This window comes from Eurosta solidaginis, chromosome 4 (assembly GCF_040869045.1).
Source record: "Eurosta solidaginis isolate ZX-2024a chromosome 4, ASM4086904v1, whole genome shotgun sequence".
Lineage (NCBI taxonomy): Eukaryota > Metazoa > Arthropoda > Insecta > Diptera > Tephritidae > Eurosta > Eurosta solidaginis.
Window position 1 is genome coordinate 38,040,099 of NC_090322.1, and position 19,833 is coordinate 38,059,931.

The following is a 19,833-nucleotide window of genomic DNA, read 5'->3' on the forward strand; positions in this document are numbered from 1 at the left end:
CTGGTATAATGCTGGCGCAAAGGCTGACTAGTATCTTAATTGGTATGAGTCTGATGGGTATGATGACTAGTATTTCATCTGGTATAATGTTGGTGTATATAATGACTGGTTTGTCAATTGGTATGATGCTGATGCAGAGGCTGGCAATTGATATTTCGTAGGACATCGCCGTGTTAAAAATACCATTTGGTAATATGGAAAAAAGACAGAACTCATACTAGTATAGTTTTTTGGCAAACTAGTATTTTTCTAGTATACAACTAGTTGGTTTGACTGCAGGGTAGTAAATTGTAGTAGCGTGTGTAAAAAAAGTATTAAAGGGGAGCCAACGGGTGACTATCCCCTTTACCCAACTTCTGCATACTAATTGTTACAAAATCTCAGTTTAGTCGATTAAAAATGAAAAGGCCAACAAATACAATACAAGGCTTCGTGTATTTATTATTTAAATATGGGCTGCAGCCATACAAAGTACATTATTTACATAAATAGTAAAAAAAAACAAGGCAAAGAACTCGTATTTTTGAAATGTAAAAATTCAAATATACATGAATAAAAATATACTTATAAATACATCCCAACAAGCATTTCTTTACTTACTTACTTAATTGGCATTTAACCGTCTAAACGGTTATGGCCGTCCAACAAGGCGCGCCAGTCGCTCCTTCGCTCCGCCAACCGGCGCCAATTGGTCACACCAAGGGAGTTTAAATCGTTTTCCACCTGGTGCTTCCAACGGAGTGGGGGCCGCCCTCTACCTCTGCTTCCATAGGCGGGTTCCGATAGAAACACTTTCTTGGCCGGAGAATCACCTTTCATTCGCATAACATGGCCTAGCCAGCGCAGCCGCTGCGTTTTAATTCGCTGGACTATGTTGATGTCTGCGTATAGCTCTAAAGCTAATCATTAAATCTTCTTCGGTACTCGCCATCGCCAACGAGTAGAGGTCCATAAACCTTTCGAAGAACTTTTCTATCGAACACTCCCAAAGCCGCGTCATCTGCTGTTGTCATGGTCCATGCTTCTGCCCCATATAGCAGGACGGGTACGATAAGTGACTTGTATAGTATGATTTTCGTTCGCCGAGAGAGGACTTTACTTTTCAATTGCCTACCTAGTCCAAAGTAGCATTTATTGGCAAGATTGATTCTTCGCTGGATTTCAGTGCTGATGTTGTTGCTAGTGTTGAAGCTGGTTCCCAAATAAACGAAGTCTTTTACTCTTTCGAAATGATGGCTGCCAACAGTAGCGTGGTTGCCAAGTCGCATATGCGCTGACTCTTTGCTCGATGACAGCAGGTACTTCGTTTTGTCCTCATTCACCATCAAACCCATCTTTACCGCTTCTTTTTCCAGTTTGGAGTAAGCAGAGCTAACAGCGCGGGTTTTTAGGCCGATGATATCAATGTCATCAGAATATGCCAGTAATTGCACGCTTTTATAGATTATTATTCCAGAGAGGTTAAGTTCTCCAACTAGTATAATTTTCTCCAGCATCAAATTAAAGAAATCGCACAATAGGGGGTCACCCTGTCTGAAACCTCGTTTAGTTTCGAACGGCTCGGAGAGGTCCTTCCCAATTCTGACTGAGCTGATGGTGTTGCTCAACGTCATTTTGCACAGCGGTATAAGGTTTGCGGGGAAACCAAATTCAGACATAGCGGCATATACGCAGCTCCTTTTCGTGCTGTCAAAGGCGGCTTTAAAGTCGACGAAGAGGTGATGTGTGTCGATTCTTTTTTCACGGGTTTTTCCGAAGATTTGGCGCATTGTGAAAATCTGGTCGATGGTAGATTTACCAGGTCTGAAGCCGCACTGATAAGGTCCAATCAGCCGGTTCACGGTGGGCTTCAATCTTTCGCACAATACACTTGAAAGGACCTTATATGCGATATTGAGAAGGCTGATTCCACGATAGTTGGTGCATTTTGCAGTATCCCCCTTCTTGTGGACTGGGCAAAGAACACTTAGATTCCAACCGTCGGGCATGCACTCTTCCGCCCATATTTTGCTAAGAAGCTGCTGCATGCGCCTTACCACACCCTCGCCGCCGTACTTGAATAGCTCCGCAAGCAATCCATCAGCGCCCACGGCCTTGTTGTTTTTCAGTCTGGTTATTGCTATTCGAACTTCGTCATAATCGGGCGGGGGGACATATATTCCATCATCATCGATTGCGGGATCGGGTTCTTCATCTCTGCGCTGTGAATTGCTGCCTCCATTTAGGAGAACAGAGAAGTGTTCCCTCCATAATCTAAGCACTCTCTTGACATCAGTTACAAGGTCGCCGTTTTCGTTCCTACAGGAGTTTTCCCCGGTCTTAAAACCTTCCGTCTGTCGCCGTATTTTTTGGTAAAATATTCGGGCATTTCTTTAAACGTTTTTAAAAATAATTTAAAGTGAATTAGCTTGAACAAACGATAAATAAACGTTTTCAAAATTTTACTTATTTTGAGTTTTTTAATGAGGTATATTTTTGATAAAGTAAACAAAATATGAGTACTTGGCTGGCTGCTATTGGTGTTGAAATAACATCAATTTTGTAAATTTTTTCTAACATACTCTTTTTCGTCCGTGCTTTTTTTCGTTTCAAAAAACAAACAAATATCCAAATAAAAACTTATTACTTCCTTACACAGCTGCGCCCGGTGATTATTAAAGATGTCATTGTTAAATAAATTTTCGATGGCTATGTGATCGTCCATGATACTATTGGAGAATGCATCGCTTGTATTTGGAAAAATTTTATTTATAAAACCTAATTTTGCCTTTCCAATTGGGCATGCCTTGGAAACTTTTCTTAAATCTTTCTCTGACACTATACAAATATTACATATGTCCAAAGATGGTGCGACAAACGGACCTTTATTTTTGTGCGCTGAAAGTAAAGGCATTTATTCGCGTATCAATTTCCCTTGACATGTGGAACATTTTATTTTCTTTTGTACCTTCCAAGCAACATAGCCAGCAATATAACGAACAACATTGTCCACATATACAGACAATCCCCACATCGTATTAACATAAACATTTGCTAACTCGAAATCTATTACCTCGCTATTTTTTTTAAGGATAATAGTAGACGCTGATGACGCCTCTAAAATGGATACGCCGTCGAAGGTACAATTCCCACATTCAATCGCACTTAACTTGTGCCTTACTAAGAGTCGTCTATATGCACTTTTAAATTGAACTGCGTTGGGATTGTTGTTGGAACCCCCTCTTGCCCTAACTGCACCAAAAGAGGTTTCCAGGAAGTCTTGTGAAAGCTTATGAGTTAAAAGGTATGCCATGCCAAAATGTTTAAGCTTCTCAAATAGTGGAAAAATATTTCTTAAAGCAACGATCATACCAACAAATCCTGCTTCCCGGCCAGATTGAACCAGACGGGTGCCATTAGCATCTCGTAATGAAGAGATATAAACCTCGAATCCCTGTGCGTGCGTCTTTAAGTTGCAATATGACACATCCGTCAAAGCTCGTCTGAATTCATGCTTAGAAAAATAATTTTTGCAATTGAGTATATCGGTGATAGACGGCTTGTTGAAATATATATATATTTAAGCCCCTTTTTTTAAAAAAATTTAACGACAGCCTTGAGATTTTGTCTCCTTCTCTCGTTGTATATCTGTACTGTAATGTTTGACAGGCTGCACAGTTCAGTAGTAGTGATATAGAAGTATGTATTACATATATGGTGCATAAATACCCTGTTGTAGCAATTTATGACGATTCAACTTATCTGTTATAGCACAGTGTCTGCTCGAGTGACAACAACCTGTTAAAAGCAAAGCTGTCATTTCAGTTCTTAAGCCGAACACTCCTCCCAAATGTTAGCGGTTTGTTACTTTTATTAGTCAGAATGTTAGCTACTAGTTTCTGCTACTGGTTTTAATAATTTTTTGCTGTTTTAATTTTTTAAATAATTCTGAAAACTCAGGTACTTTTTGTTCTTTTGTATCTTCTTTTTCAAGGCGATACACTCTTTCGGAGTTTTTGTTGTTGTACAAATCACTGACATTTACTAATGCCATTGCTGTCATTTGGACTCTGGTAAGTCGAGTTTTTGCTACAGAGATTTGTTATTTTAATGACTTCACATGACCATCACACAGTCTTACATAATCATCTGAATGTAAAAAGTCGCGTGTGAGTATTTTGCTTCTGACCATCATCACCAACCTCATCACCACGTCAATGACAGCGTTGACAACAATAATGACTTCAAATACCGCCCAAGCTATGTTACTGCTGCGCTTCAGCACTTTCCATCATAACTCAATGCATTGATCACATACAAACACTGATCGAAGAGTAAAGATGCTACATGTGCGAACTTCAGTGGAAAGCAGCGGAGCTTCACAAAATTCTAGTAGATACCTTCCACCACACCATAAACTTTAACACAAGTTTTAACATAATTTAAGCATACAAAATACACTGATTGTAGTTTGAGAGTGTAAAAATGTAAATTCTGAACAGATTAGCTGAATAAAAAGTGTACAAATAATTGTTAAATAACAAATACCGACAGTGGTAGTTTAACAAATTCTGCTGTGGTAAGTGGTGAATGTGACCTACTAGAATTTTGTGAAGCTTGCTTCTCGAGTAGAACGTCTATTGAGCGCACTAAGCGAATTTTGTTTCTCTCAAGTGGCGATTTTGCTTGCTTGACGTACAGATTATCCTCAACTGCCCACCAGGCATCAGTGCAAGCTCCTGGTTCATCTTACGCTACCTCTTCAGTGTTCTACGCATTACAAAGCATCTTAAGGATTACGTCAAGTGCTGTTATGCTTATGTGTTGTTTTGTTTTTGTGATTGCTGCCGTTTTTATAATCGCTTCTCCCATTTAAATCAAATTGAAATTTGTCAAGTCATTGGCATTTGTTTAAGGATGCAACTGGTTGTTGGCTAAAGACGTACTATTAAAGAGACATACTATTAAAGAATAGAGTCATAAAGGAAGAAAGGAGTGTAAGAATAAGTTGAATAGAACAAGCAAATTTAAGCGCGCTTTTAGACAATCTTTTGGTGTTATCGATATAAATGGTACTCGAAGTTTCCACCAGTAAGAAGCTCCCGTAAAAAGTTACATAGTGTGGTCGTCAGGCGTCCCAATGAAGGAGACTTTCGCTCAAACTTGCTGCAAGTGATTGACCATTCGAATACGGTATGAAATGCAGACGGTCACAGTCACGGCCATATTTCGGAAACACAGCGAGTAGCATCACAAGTACTCAGTAGCATTCACGTAGTTACCACTACACACGGCCTCACTGCAACAGCTATCAGCAAGCGAACGAGAATGCACAGACATTTCATTCGATCGACAGTCGCCTAACCACGAGGGCGCAAACTTCTCAAACTGTTTATAATAACTTATACTTAAGTACAAATAATTTCCAATTGATAGGGTGTGAATGAGCGACCGGTGATAGTGTGAATCTGTACAGCAAACACTTTGTGGGAACAGATCTTATTCGCTTATATTGTAGAGGCCCGTCGATGTTGATCAATAATAGGTGATCTCGGTGGCTCATTACTTCTTGGTGAGCCCGGAGATTGGGCGTGAAGGAACATAGTTCCTACCTTCTCTTTGTTTCAGATACAGGTGCATCCACCGCTCCCGTGCACATGAGTCCAGGTCACCATATAAATTACCTAGGTATGTTTCCACCACCCCGTCACCTGTAACCTTTCGGCCAACGATTGGACCAACGATCGGTTGTTTGGAAAAGGATTCTACAGTCCGTCGCCTTGAACTTTCTGTATATCGATTTCACCAACATTTTTTTACTAGGAAATCTATTCACCAACATCCGCTAATCCATAAATTCGACAGCTGAAACTCGCCGAACATCGATTTCACAAACTAGCTATTGCTTGAAAATCGATCAACCCATTCGTCATCTGCGCAGCCACCCTTTCGTCATTGAAGACTGGTCGAGTATCGATTCCGCTAACCACCGGTTGCATGTGAATTTATCCAACCATTCGTCATCGCCGATGTACAAATCCTATTCACCGGCTTCTAGCGATTCAATCCTTCACTCGCCAGATATTGATTTTACCAACAACCGGTAGCTTGGAAAAGATTTTCACCACTTTATCGGGTGTGACCATCACAGTCCCAAGCCATCAGTGACACCAATCCCCGGTCAAACCAGTGTAACCTCCGCCACTGACCGATAAAAGACTAGTCCGCTGCAAGCTCAGTCATTGTTCACCGATTTTACCAGCAACCGTAAGATGTTTTTCGACCGATATGCCGCTCGCCTGTTTACTCGTGCTCCTCAATAGCAGAGAAAAACATAGACATCGCTGCTAACCACAGCAGTACTGTGGTACGCAGGTCAGGGCAATATAACTTAGAACCGCTCTACCGAAGATCTGATCTGAGAAAACCGCTTAACAGATATGGGATAAACTAGACGAGGAACATTTCGGCGCCAAGGAATGGCTTCTATACAAGCTGTAAGTAAAGGAAGGACACATAATAATTTCTTACTTATCTTAAGAAGAAAAAAATCTTTGCTCTTATCAAAAGTGCTACAGATCCTACTATGCTGAGCAGTGCCCAACTTACTCTAACCTAACCTATATCATAGTGCACCAATAGCCGTGCTTGTACCATAAGGTGGTAGCACAGCTATATCCGGCATACTGTCCACGCAGCACTGAGGGATTTAAAAATGAAGAGTTCTTTTTCAAAAACTTTTTTACGAAAGAAAGTTAAAGCTGTATTGAAAGCTGAAATTTGAACAAACTTGAGTTCCAGATATTGCAGTGTTCTAAATAATGAACTGGCGGCTCTCCACTCTCAGGCCTATATAGGCTTAATAGCTTCGAGCCGAAATAAATTTTTTCTTTTTTTTTGTGAGTACAATGTCTAATACAAATCTCTGAACAAACCGATCAACTACATTACCACATAATTTTTCCATCCGAAAACCAGATTCAGATCAAAGGAGATCGGAACACGCTCAATGTCCAATATACCAATGTTGCGAATGTGAGTACTACACATGTGCGAAAATGAAATGTCAAACATAAAAGAGAGCCAATCGTCGATTAGACAGCCCAGCAACAATTACAGCAAAAACTATTTTCAATTCGAATGATCGGACCAACAACTGAGCCAATTCAAACGCGAAATTAAAATGAAGGTGAAACCACGAATGAATTTGAAGTCACAGACACAAACGATTTGAATGACTGACATTTGGACTGATGGAGGTTGGAAAAGTACGAACATACTACATACACAGTATAATGGTATGAAAGTGTATCAGTGTACACATATGGGGCATTCTATAGTGAAGGGTGGAATATGTTACTTGACTTCGACTCAAAATTTATCTAGAGTTATTATAGAAAATTCTATCACTTGAAAGTGAATAAATACGCATTTACGATACGAAGCTAATGAAATATACAATTTTAATAGGTATTTTCCGTGAAACATGGACGTGTGACGGTTGGGATTACGAAATCAACCGACTCTGTAAGTGGATGACTTCACTTTCCAATTTCAGACAATCTTGAATCCATTTTGTACCTTAATGTATCTTCTATATTTCACAAAGACAATATAAAAACTCACTCTAGTTTGCGATGACTGGAGGTAGAGATATGAAATGCTAAACAAACAGTTTCTGTTGAATACCCAGAAATCTGGGCATCCCAACAGGCATCTGATTGATGAAGCTACACCTCCCAGGGGCTTAATGGATCATCTCCGTATACAGCCGGAGGAAGCAAACAACTACAGGCGGTGAACCTCTATTACGGGAGTTGCCCGGCGAACATAGTCTTAAAGAAAAATACCCTGAACTAGCAGAAGAGGAACGCACTCTCCCTAGGGAAACTCGCGGCACTTTAGCTCAACTTCGATCTGTGTACTGTAACAGGTTAAACTCTTACTTATTCAGAATCAACCCCGACATACCAAATATATGTAATGCTTGCAATGTGTCCCCACATGACACCAACCATCTCTTCAAATGTATTGTGGAACCAACGCAACTTAAACACCTCTCATTATGGTCCACCCCTGTTGAAACAGCAAGTTTCCTTGGACTCCTGTTAGTAGACATTGATGACAATTTGTGTTTGGTCGCACCTATTGGATGGGGCGAAGCACTGCTACAACAACAACTACGGCTGGCCATGTTGCATTGGAAGCTTATAATGTGTGAATAAATTTTGACTGAATGCCTCACTGTAAATATTTATATGAAAAGCCAAATGGACTTATGAGATTCCTAGAGAATTAGTATAACTGCAACACGTTTTTCATACATTAAAGGACAATCATTATATTCCAGTTTTTTATTCCTCATGCCTTTTTTGGTGGAATGACACATATATGACTGAGTATGCTTGCGAATTGCAGTACTGAAATTTAAAATATCGAGATAAATAGACAGGCGGACATAAGCAGTCAAGACAGCCAAAATCAAATAAAATAATGTAAACCAAACCAGTGTTAAAGCAACAGCGACAAATTGTGCAACAACAACAAACAGCGATATCACTTCGACTACGTTTGACTGACATTTGATTATTGGCTTCCAATTTGCTGCAAGCACAGCGGCCGGACCTACAAATTGTGTTGCGCGTTCAACGTTGGTTGCTGCGGTGGCTGATTGCTGGTGCTATTACGGCTGCTGTTAAATTGTAGTCAATGCTGTTGTTGAACGTATCGGCCGACTGCTGCTGCTAAGTTCGCGTTGATGACGATCGCTACCATCTGCCACCGCTTTTTTGTTTAGCGCGCGTCGCATCGCATCCGATCATCAGCCAGAAATCGAGGTAATCAGAAGTCAACAGTCAAATTGTTCTGAGCGCAAAAGAAATCGTTGTTGTACATCGATCTGACAAGCCAAATAACAAATCAAAGCGATACGAAAACAACAATAACAACAACATCATAGTATGGTTGCGAATGCAACAATACTACGTGCCAAAGGAAAGCAGTTATTAATCTGCTGTTGTTGTGTTGAACGTGCGCATTGGTTTTGCTGCTTTACTGTCAGCTACAACCTTCCAAGCGGTGTTGTAGCAATTTGTTGCTCCAAACCCATCCATGTGGCAGATCAGTAAGCACAATCGATTGCAATTCATTTGTGTGTCTCTACTCGCAGCACTGGCACTTCAATTTTGTAGCATTTTCGAACTTCTGCTGCGATTTTCCATTTCGATTTGTCTGCTCTGCCACCGCCGCGAGTCATCTACGCGCAATGTGGCTTGTCTCTCACTTGTCAGCGGCATGGCATTCGCCATTTGCAGCAGCCACTACGAATTGCAGCGATACTTTGATTGATTGACAGCAATGTAAACGCCTTCTGTGTCTTTATGGCGCGTAGGGCGACCAACTACAATCTGGATGCGAGAAATAAGTCCATTACGGTGTATTGGCGCAGAGTGTGGTTCATACTGGTTTCTCCTTCGGCTATTGAATGCGTTTGGACCAATAACATGATTGTAGAGAATTTAAAGGTTTCAATGTCATGCTTACGCGAGTTTTAGCGGCAAAAGGTGGTTTTGTGTGAGCAGGTATATTGAAGTAAGGATAGGATTGTTGGGCAGGCGGAGTGAAGCTGTATAAGCGGTGGAACTTCTAAAACAGCGCTACTGGGAAGCGGTTTATTTAAGGTCTTCATAAAAGTACTTTAATAATTATTGCACTAGCGAAGTGAGAAGGCCCTGGTTAGATAGATAGATATGTTGTGAAGTTAAGCACTGCGGCTTATTGGTCTATTGTGCCCTCATTCTCTTGACAACACCTCGTCCAAACCGAGTTCTCTGAGAAAATCCAGACAGTTTCCGGCTTCAAAGAGTGTATGTGATTTTGCGTGACAGTCCCATATACACAACATGGATTTTGTTCCGAAATGCGCTTGGAGATTAAATTGACACTTGACTTGAAAGATATCTGAAGATTGATTTGAGAGATAAGATACGTCATATTCGCAGATTAGACATTGACGTCGCCATCGTTTATAACACCAAGATCATTTTAAAGATATTTGATTTACCATTCAAGGTCAATGGAATGCATAGTTCCAGCGTACTCGATGGGCGCACTCTAAGCGGTTCTACTCGGACCATTCCCGTTTGTCAGCCAAAATACGTACCCGCCCCTGGGTAAACGCAGTGTATCACGGAAAGTGTGACATCAAGAAGCTGTTCATGAAACAGACAGTTGATGATTACTCCACTCTGCTCCAATACCTACAGACTCAGAGCAATTTATGATCAGACGCTGTAGCTGAACAGTGTGAGCACACTTCTCACTCGTTACGTACCATCGACGCTGACTCAAAAGTTTCCTAGCGAGGCCATAAAAATAACTGGTACAATGGGAGATCCTGCAGAAAATAAGCCGTTTATCATGACAAATGCGTACGGCAATGCGCCGTGTACTGGAACGTTATATTGACGCGAAGAAGGTAGAGAAGTAAAAGACGGGCGATAGACCGTCGTGGCTAATAACAATAATGTTGAGTGGTTTCAAGATCGGGACAGAAGCTTGCAAGACTAAGCACGCATAACGGCCGGTATGCCGATTGTGACTTCGGGTCCCCTTTATCTTTACCAATTAACATAATCTGCTCCTTTTTCTATGTCTGGGGGAACAATCCGTCCTGTTTTATGCATGTCATACATATTGAGCATAACCTCTAGATGCACTTTTACGACTTCATTTTTCAAGCTTATAATTACAAGTTTTAACTCTGCTGGGGTAAATTACGTACGTTCTTCTAGTACTTACATATATAGGAATCACTATATTTCCTTATTTCGTGGGTTGGGAAAGCTTCTTCCATTTCAGCTGTATCTAGCTCCGGTGTCGTCATACTGGACCAAATATTTTTTAGTATTATTTTGTAACCCATGCCCCAAGGGTCTCTATTGACATCTTCTCAAAGCTAATCCCATTTCCGATTCTTGCTATTAGTAATAGCATCTTCAGTTGATTTTTCTTTCTTGTATGAGTCTGCCTCGACTTCCAAGCGCCTCGCCCTTGTATTTGTATCGTCTTTGGCGTAAGCAGTTTCGTCTTATCTCTGCGATATAGCAAATGGGCTTTTTCCGTTGTTAATTGGGGAGAATTGGCATAGATTTACCGCAGGCTTGTTTGACGTCAAGCAAAGTAACTTTTACATGCTCTTCAGCATCTAATTGTTTCGCAGAATATTGCAAATAAGTAATTCGTCCTCAGTATTTTTCCTATATTTTTGTAGCATTCATAAACAAGCAATTTCATACATACGCACATACTCATGGACGAATGATCATAAAGTAAATGATAAAAATTCAAATAATATCCGGGTGCTGCTTTTGAATCAAACTAAATTGAGCAATAAATCGGATATCTAAGTATAATTCAAACTTCTTCATGCATCCCAGCAAACATTCACAGTCAAAAGCGAGTCATAAAACACACTTAAATCGGAGCGCTGATGAGCGTAGCATGCGCTCAGGAGGAACCGGAAATGGGTGTATTTCCCTTCGACCGATATGAGCTTTATTTCGTACATTATATGAGCCTAAATAGGAGTTCGATCAGACCACCAAAATATGAGTTCGATCTGAGTCTTATTACACTCATAATTTACTCTTATATGACTCTGGATTTTTTGACGTTAGGCATTAAAAATGGGGTAGCATATTAGGAAGCCTTTTCGGAAAGCACGATATTTGGAATTGAGCCCCTTGAGGTGAGGCATACCGACGTCAGCGCTAATCTAAGACATATGAAAGCTCGACACACCAACCGGGGTACACCGCAGACGAAATTTGTTGTTCCAATCGAAAAAATCCAAAATAATTAGAAATATTATTAATATGCGGATGGTTTAGAAATTAGTAGGCGAAGCGTGCATACCAGTTTACAAAGGCAACAACAATTAACAAAGCAACAAGAAACATTATTATTATATTCAAATTAAGTTCGAACAGAAAATTTTCCAAAATATAATATTGTGGCGAATATTAGCATCACTATGCTGTCAGTAAATAATCACAATACAAATTGGCAAGCAGCCACACTTATTTACATGTACACATTAAAACAAGCAGCCACACTTATGTACACAGCAACGAAGAATATTCCATACACATAACCAGCAGCTTGAAGCAGTAAGATTATTTCACATACATACATATATGTAGCCGGCAGGTAAGAGCAGCAGTGGTTACTCACACATACACACGCATTTGGCTAGAAGAAAAACATAAACTACAGATATACATGTATGTATATAGCTAAATAACCAATTATGAGAAACAACTGTTCTAGAAGGCATGCCCGTGAAGCGTGACCTTGGGAGAAATGAGCGAACTAGGTAACCGAGAGTACGAGTATAAAAGCAGCGTAAGTGAAGTATAATTTTAGTTGTGAAGTAGTACTCCCAAAGCAATCTAAATAAAGGCCATTTTGCAATACTGAATATTTGAGTTATTTATTCGACAGTTCAGCGATTTGAACGTTAGCAGAAGGTGCAAAATAATCGGAATCCCTCAATATTCGTTACAATATCAATACTTCTTTTGAAGCTACTTTGTTTGCTGAACACTCTTTGCAAGGGCTGAACTTTTTCATCACATGATTCGGGATAAAAGACTGATATATAATCATATTTCTGAGGTTCATGCTTTTCATATATTTCGGACTCATATCGAATTCCCTAATTATAAGCACTCCTAGAATGTTTGAGGGGATATATATCTACGTTTGAGGGTGAAAAAAAAAGAAATTAGTCAAAATAAAAACATAAAAATCTCCAATCAAATAAATCAACCCATAAAAACTTAGACACTTCTTTTCTTTTCTATGAGTCTTTTGACCGATATTATGATCATAGCCGCCGCCGAATTCATTGTGCTTTATCGCGTTTGTATCTCTTGCTATTCGACGAAAAAAAAAGACAACCAATTTCGATTTATCAGCACTTCAATTACATATTCAAATGTTCAATTAATTGCAAATATCTGCTAGCAGGTTTTAGTGCTAATTTATGCGCCTTAACTCGATATACAACCAGACATTTGATGATTTAATTTTTGTGAGTGCGAGTATTTTGTATGCAAAACATCAACAAATCAACATCGATAACTACGCGCGTTGTTTTTATGATTTTTCTGGGTAATTTGTTGTCACTTGCGTGTTGTGATTGGCAATTTTGATTGTAATTATTTGATATAAAAATGTGGATATTTAAGGTGTGTGGGAATTTTCGTTGGTGCGATTTTGGGTGAGAGTGTGGGAAAGTGAAATTAAGACAATATTTGAGTCACTATATGAGCCATCTTGTAGGGTGTTAATCGGTTTTTCTAACACCTCACATAGCTAAGATTGGGAGGTATGTAAAAACGTCTGACTGTGCATTAGATTGGAACATACATATTAAAAAGCCTATTCGGATACGAAAAGTCTGTAGTTCCACCTTTACGCATGGTATGATTGTAGGTAGATTCAGATCTACAGTTATGAAGCATTCAAACTTGTATAATCTGACAATGCACAGAGCGAGTAACTTTTGGAGGAAATCGGTCATCGATTTCTCTTTATCGGCTTTTCCAACCTCTTGCACGTAAAAGTGGTGACGTATGCCGATGACTATCTCCATCTGTGCTGTCGCAAATCGCGAACCGTATCCTTGTATCAATGAATCTTTAACGAATCTTACATTAAGATTTCAGCCGTATGAAGCAAACGAAGTCTTCCTCAAAGACATTCATAAAAAGTCTTTGGATTTCTTTGCCAACCCTGATAATCCGCGTTCACAAAGACAACTTTAATCTGGATTCTGTAATAGTTTAAATTCTTACTAATGCAGAATCAACCCCGATATACCCAATGCGTGACCCCTCATGACACTAACCACATTGCAATATGAGACCAACGCCTCTAACGCCCTTATCTCTTTGGTTTAACCCTGTTGAAACCGCAATTCCGATTCCTTTTAGAATATATTGATACAAATTTGTGAGGGATACCACAAAGAAACATACTAGAGGACTCATCACCCAAGAAGAAGGCTTCAGGAATAAAAAAATCAATTAATAACAATCTAAGACAGCCTTACTAGCGTAAGGCTTTAGCTCGTCCACGAGCATATTGGCCTGGTTTATCTCTTTAATGTTGTTGTCCGATATAGGACTCAGTAGGTTCAAATGAGCTTTTTGGCCTCCAAACGGCGTTCCATTAGCTACTTGGACAACCAACCTAACTACCTACCTTCCTACCTACCCACGCACCTACCTACCTACTTACCTACCCATCTACCAACATATACAGAGTTGTTCACTTAGTTGAACTGTAGAATAGTTCTTTCAGCGCCTTTGCAACTCCTTCCATGTTAATCGCTTCTTGGTAAAACTACATTAAAAAAAAAATATATATAGACAATATTACTTAGGAATTATTACGAAAAAATACAGTAGCTTGTAAAAAAATATGTCTTCATTAAACTAAACAACGAACAAACCCAACGATTAACAACATCAATAATAACGGAAATGTACAGCGAATTAAATAATTTTGAAAAAGAAAAAAAATTTGCTAAAATTAGCTAGAAAAACGGTGACAGACACAAAACGCGTTACACAGAAGAGCGGACCGAAAAAAATACACAGAGGAAATGAGAGTCAACAAAAACATGGCAAAGATCAAAGCGCCATTGAACCGCTTAGACCAGAGACCCAAAAGTACCGACGAGCGTGTAAAATGTAGAACCATTAAGATGACGACTTAGCGATAAGCGAGTGTAGCGCGCAGAAATTAATGACAAACTGACGGACTTTCAAGCAGACAACTGACTGAATCACATAAGAGATCAAGAAATGATGTGTAAAATGCTTTGATTTAATTTGAATTTTGACGACATCCAGGTGATGAAAATAAAAGTAGAATCAACAACAACATTTAATGTGATATAAAACAAATAAGCTACAAGAAAAAAGCAAAAGTGTAAAAAAGTGAAGTTTAAAGTTTTATAACAACAACGCGCATGCGCACTGATTGGCTGGAGCGCGCTAAAGTCCATACTGCGCAGCCACCGATAGCGATCGCTGATCGTTGTGGTAATGTTCAAAGCACATTCTCAAAAGCCATGTTCATAGGAAATGGTCGAAAGGGTACAAAGTAAGCGAGTGTAAATAACATAAAGCAAGAAGCGGAACAGCGACAAAGACGAACAATGATAGCAACCAAGAAGAAGAAAAAAAAAAAAACAACAAACTGATGGATCATTGTTATTGACCAGCTTCTGAGAACTCGAATATTCATGAATTCGATATGTTTCAAATACCAAATGCTGGTTATAAACAATACAATATAGCAATAAAAAAAAAAGGAAGGCTTAGTTCGGGTGTAACCGAACATTACATACTCAGCTGCCAAATTACAGCTTGCAAAACTTTTAAATTACCTTCTTTTAAAAGTGAGCGGTGCCACGCCCATTGCCCAAAATATTACTAATTTTCTATTCTGCGTCATAAGGTCAACCCACCTACCAAGTTTCATCGGTTTATCCATCTTTGGTAATGAATTATTGCACTTTTTCTGTTTTTCGAAATTTTCGATATCGAAAAAGTGGGCGTGATTTTAGTCCGATTTCGTTCATTTTAAATAGCGATCTGAGATGAGTGCCCAGGAACTTACATAGCAAATTTCGTTAAGGTACCTCAAAATTTACTCAAGTTATCGTGTTCACGGACAGACGGACGGACGGACATGGCTAAATGAGTTCCTTTTTTGGCCCAGATCATTTTGATATATAGAAGTCTATATCTATCTCGATTAGTTTATGCCGTGACAGGGTACCGTTATGCGAACAAAATTAATATACTCTGTGAGCTCTGCTCAGCTGAGTATAAAAAGTCAAAATAGCTAAGAACGTCAGAGTCGGAGTGAAGCTAATAATTATACAACTACCCGCAAGAGGCAACTGACTTCGCAAACATTAGAGTATAAATGTATCAACCACTTACAATAATCATAACATGGCAGATTCAAGAGATTAGCAGTCTCCAACTGCTACTCCTTGGATACCTTCAACATAACCAAGTAAGAATTACGATAGTAGGAGAACAGAGGACCTAATAAATAGGTCGAGGAATGAAATATTTAGCATCACTATCGCAAACACTGGCCGCTTAGCCTGCATGCTGAGAGAAAGGGAACCCCTTTTAACAGCATTTGCAGTAGCAGCGGCGTAGAATGCAGCAAAGAAACAGTCGCACACCTCCTATATGAGTGCCAAGCTCAAGCACACAATAGGCTATTGACTATGGGTAGTTATATACTGTCGAAACTAAAGGAAGTAGCTAAATTCCCTTTAAAATATATCAGCAGGTTCATTGTCCACACTTACTCGTTTTGCTTAATTTGTTTTCCGGACAGCATGTTTACATAATGGAACTAATTTCCGTCATACCTTGTACGATTTTAGATTGCCATCTTCAGGACAAAATTTTGTTCGTTCATTTAAACGAAATCCCAATTCCTGTAGTTGGCGTTCTGCTATCTTCAGTGTCGTATTTTGTTCATTCAAACGAAGTCCCAACTTTCCATCGTTAGAGTGCTGCAATCTTCAATACTCTTTTTCGGTCGTTAGTTCAACAAGGAATGGCACTGAAGATGGCACAAATTCAAAGCTTGTTTGCTCCACAAAATATGTTGCAAGGAACAAACCTCTGCTGTTTTATCTCTGGGCTTCAATTTTACAGTCGATCAGGTTACTCCTCTCAAGAAATTTCGCAATTATTTTTCCAGCCCAGTTGCAACACAGCGGTTTCTTTGTTCAGGCCATGTTAGGCGAATGAAACAAAGTATTCTTATTGGAAGCCGTCTACGGAAGTAGAGAAAGAAGGAACCCGGAACGCCGTTGGAAAGACGAGGTGGAGAACGATTTGAATTCAGCAATAAATTGATGTTACGAATTGGCGTCAATTAGATAGCTGTTAGCTTAGTGACTGTCGCGACTACTTGGAATGGCAATGGTCAATTACCAATTAATCGGCAAAGCAAGCTCAAAGAATCGACCTATGAAAACTCACTCTAACCAAACTTAAAATCTCTATGAATAATTCTATTACTTTATTTTCAGCTTGTCAATCGGCACGTATTTGACTCTCTTTTTACTTGACCAACGAAATTAATCTTCCTTATGTCCTTTTCGCGATAACTGTCGACAACGCATACGAGCGGCACACCTAGGCCTTTATAGGCTCATTGTGAAACCACACGTATTTGTTCCTACTCTCCTAATCAAAACACTTCGTTGAGTTTTGGAAGCTAACTAAGCGTCGTGTATTGACCTCAGCTATAGAAACATCTTGCCCATAAAACGTTGCCTTCTTCTACCGAGCGCTGGACATTCGCAGGTTAAATGCCTAACAGTTTCAGGCTCTTCTTCGTAGCCGCGGTTTCTACAATAATCATTAAATGTAGCGCTAATCCCTTCCACATGCGATCCAATATAAACGTGATCAGTGAGAGGACCCACAACTAAGGAAAGATCCCACCCTAACGGAGTGTGAGAAGCTCACGCGGCCTCTTCTCAGTACATTCCAGTCATGTGAGTTTTGCCGTGTGGCACCTATCATGTTGCTTCCACCTGGCTCCCGCTTCCATCAGTAGAGCCTCCTTTATCTTGAGCTTGCAGGTGGAGAGCCGCATGCCCAACCTCTTCCAGGATGTCGAAAGTGGAAGGGAGGTACCCTTTCACCTATGCCCCGGAACCCATACCAGATGCATAGTAAACTGTTCAGCCATCACGTTAAGAGATCTGCGACAGCCTACTACAGGTTCAGAATTAGTTTTGACAGAGTCAAGAGCTTTCAGCGCTACTTGACTGTCTGAGAAAATATAAATGTGCTTCTGAGAGACTGCCTTCTGCCTAAGGCAGTTCACAGCGTATTGTATGGCCACAAACAGGGCCTGAAATAGGCTACAGTGCTCCGGAAGGCGAAACGATCTATTGTACGTACTCTACTAACTTAGTAGAGTTCTTCCGCTTTCAAATACAGGTATCTATATGTATACTTTTCGAATCCAATCGTCACTCGCTTAACATAATTTAACAAGGCCGACAATGACGAAATGAGAATATCGGATATCCAAAGTAATCAAGCTTCAGCTTTATTGGATTCTGGGGCGACAATCAGAGATAACTCATATAGAAATTTGTTAAAGTATTCGATCAGACGGAGGTGAGATGCAGTAGCAAGCCCTAATAGATTGTTACTTACTTTTGCTCGAACATTTTGATACACACAAAACGCAATTGGGTATAAAAAAAATATTCTTTTATACCCAACGTTTGTCGCGTGCTTACTTGAATTTTATTATTCTTGGATTTACTTTAGATATTTTTTTCATTATTTTTTTCTAAAAAAATTTGTTGCTACTTAAGTGATGCTTAGTATTTATTGTAGTACTTTTTGTTCGTCCTCTTCTTCCTTTTCTTACAATATTAAAGGATTCATGTTATACTTTTCCTGTGATTGCCTGCATTACTCTTGTGTGTGTGTGTGTGTGTGTGTGTGTGTGTGTGTGTCTGTGTGTGTGTGTGTGTGTGTGTGTGTGTGTGTACCCATGTATGCCCATTTCTTAGATAAACCCATAAAGATAAGCAACAATTTTTATTGGCTGATTTTTATTGCTCTTCAGTTGACTACTGAACTACTGTGCCGCATTGGGTAGTTAAGTAAGTCGATTGACCGGCCGCATGACATTGATACGCCCCAAGCGAGCTAGTTATGTAGTAAAGAGTCCCGGACAGTCGTCGCATGTTTAGCGCGTTCTTTTTATTGGACTATTTTCAAAGTATTTGTGAATTCTTAATGGCGTTTGAATATTGTCATTCGATTTATGGACGGCAGGTCTCTAGGTAGTACCTAAATTTCCTTTTGGTTTTTGGTTTAATAGTTTTTAGAAGAAAACATATTAAGTATACGAAAATATCACGGTTGTTAATAGCTACCTTGAAATTGTGGTGTTTTGAATATAAAGTGGGATAGATATCAGATGGGTTAATGGCACATCAAATAATGTAAGTACAAGCGAGTCATATTTGGGTCCTTCCTAAAATAGATGGGGAAAGCATTGTTGCAAGGTGAGGGGATGCTATCACTGCTTCAATCACTTGTATGCTTTTCTGAGGGTTTGGTAAATGTAGCTGTGATATTGGTTCGAGTAGCTTCACCAACATGTATGAAGATGGATGTTTAACTAGAAGAGTGGTATCCAGTGGAAAAACTCGAGCCGATGAGAGAAGCACAAGCTTGCCTTTTGTATTGGCTGCACGAGATTAGTAATTAGCCTCGAAGAAGAATAAAGAAGCATCATGTTTGATCAGTGGTCACTAAAATTAAAACTGTAGCTGCGTTGGTAAGTGAAACATTTTCGTAATGGTAGTCGTTGCTTAACGAGCAACGAGGCAAGATGTATGTACGCATGTTTATTAACATTTAAAAAAGAATTCACAAAAAAAAGAAAATTTAACACCTCACTTAACCAATGCTCATAGCATTTTTCACAAACTTGTTACGCCTGCAACAAATATGCATACACAACAACGCTCAGAAAATTTTAAGTATCTAAGACAATGAATACTTGAAGCAAACAACAACAAAAAACCGAAATATTCAACAATAAAGTCATATAAAAATTCAGTTGTTGGCATAAAAAAATAGCAAAGGTGTGAACCTGCACGCCCCTTTTTGTGCTACATCAGCAATGTGCAACAACATTTAACAACAACAATAAAACACATACGCGTGCAACCTCAGCAACAATTTAGCACCTGCTTTTCTG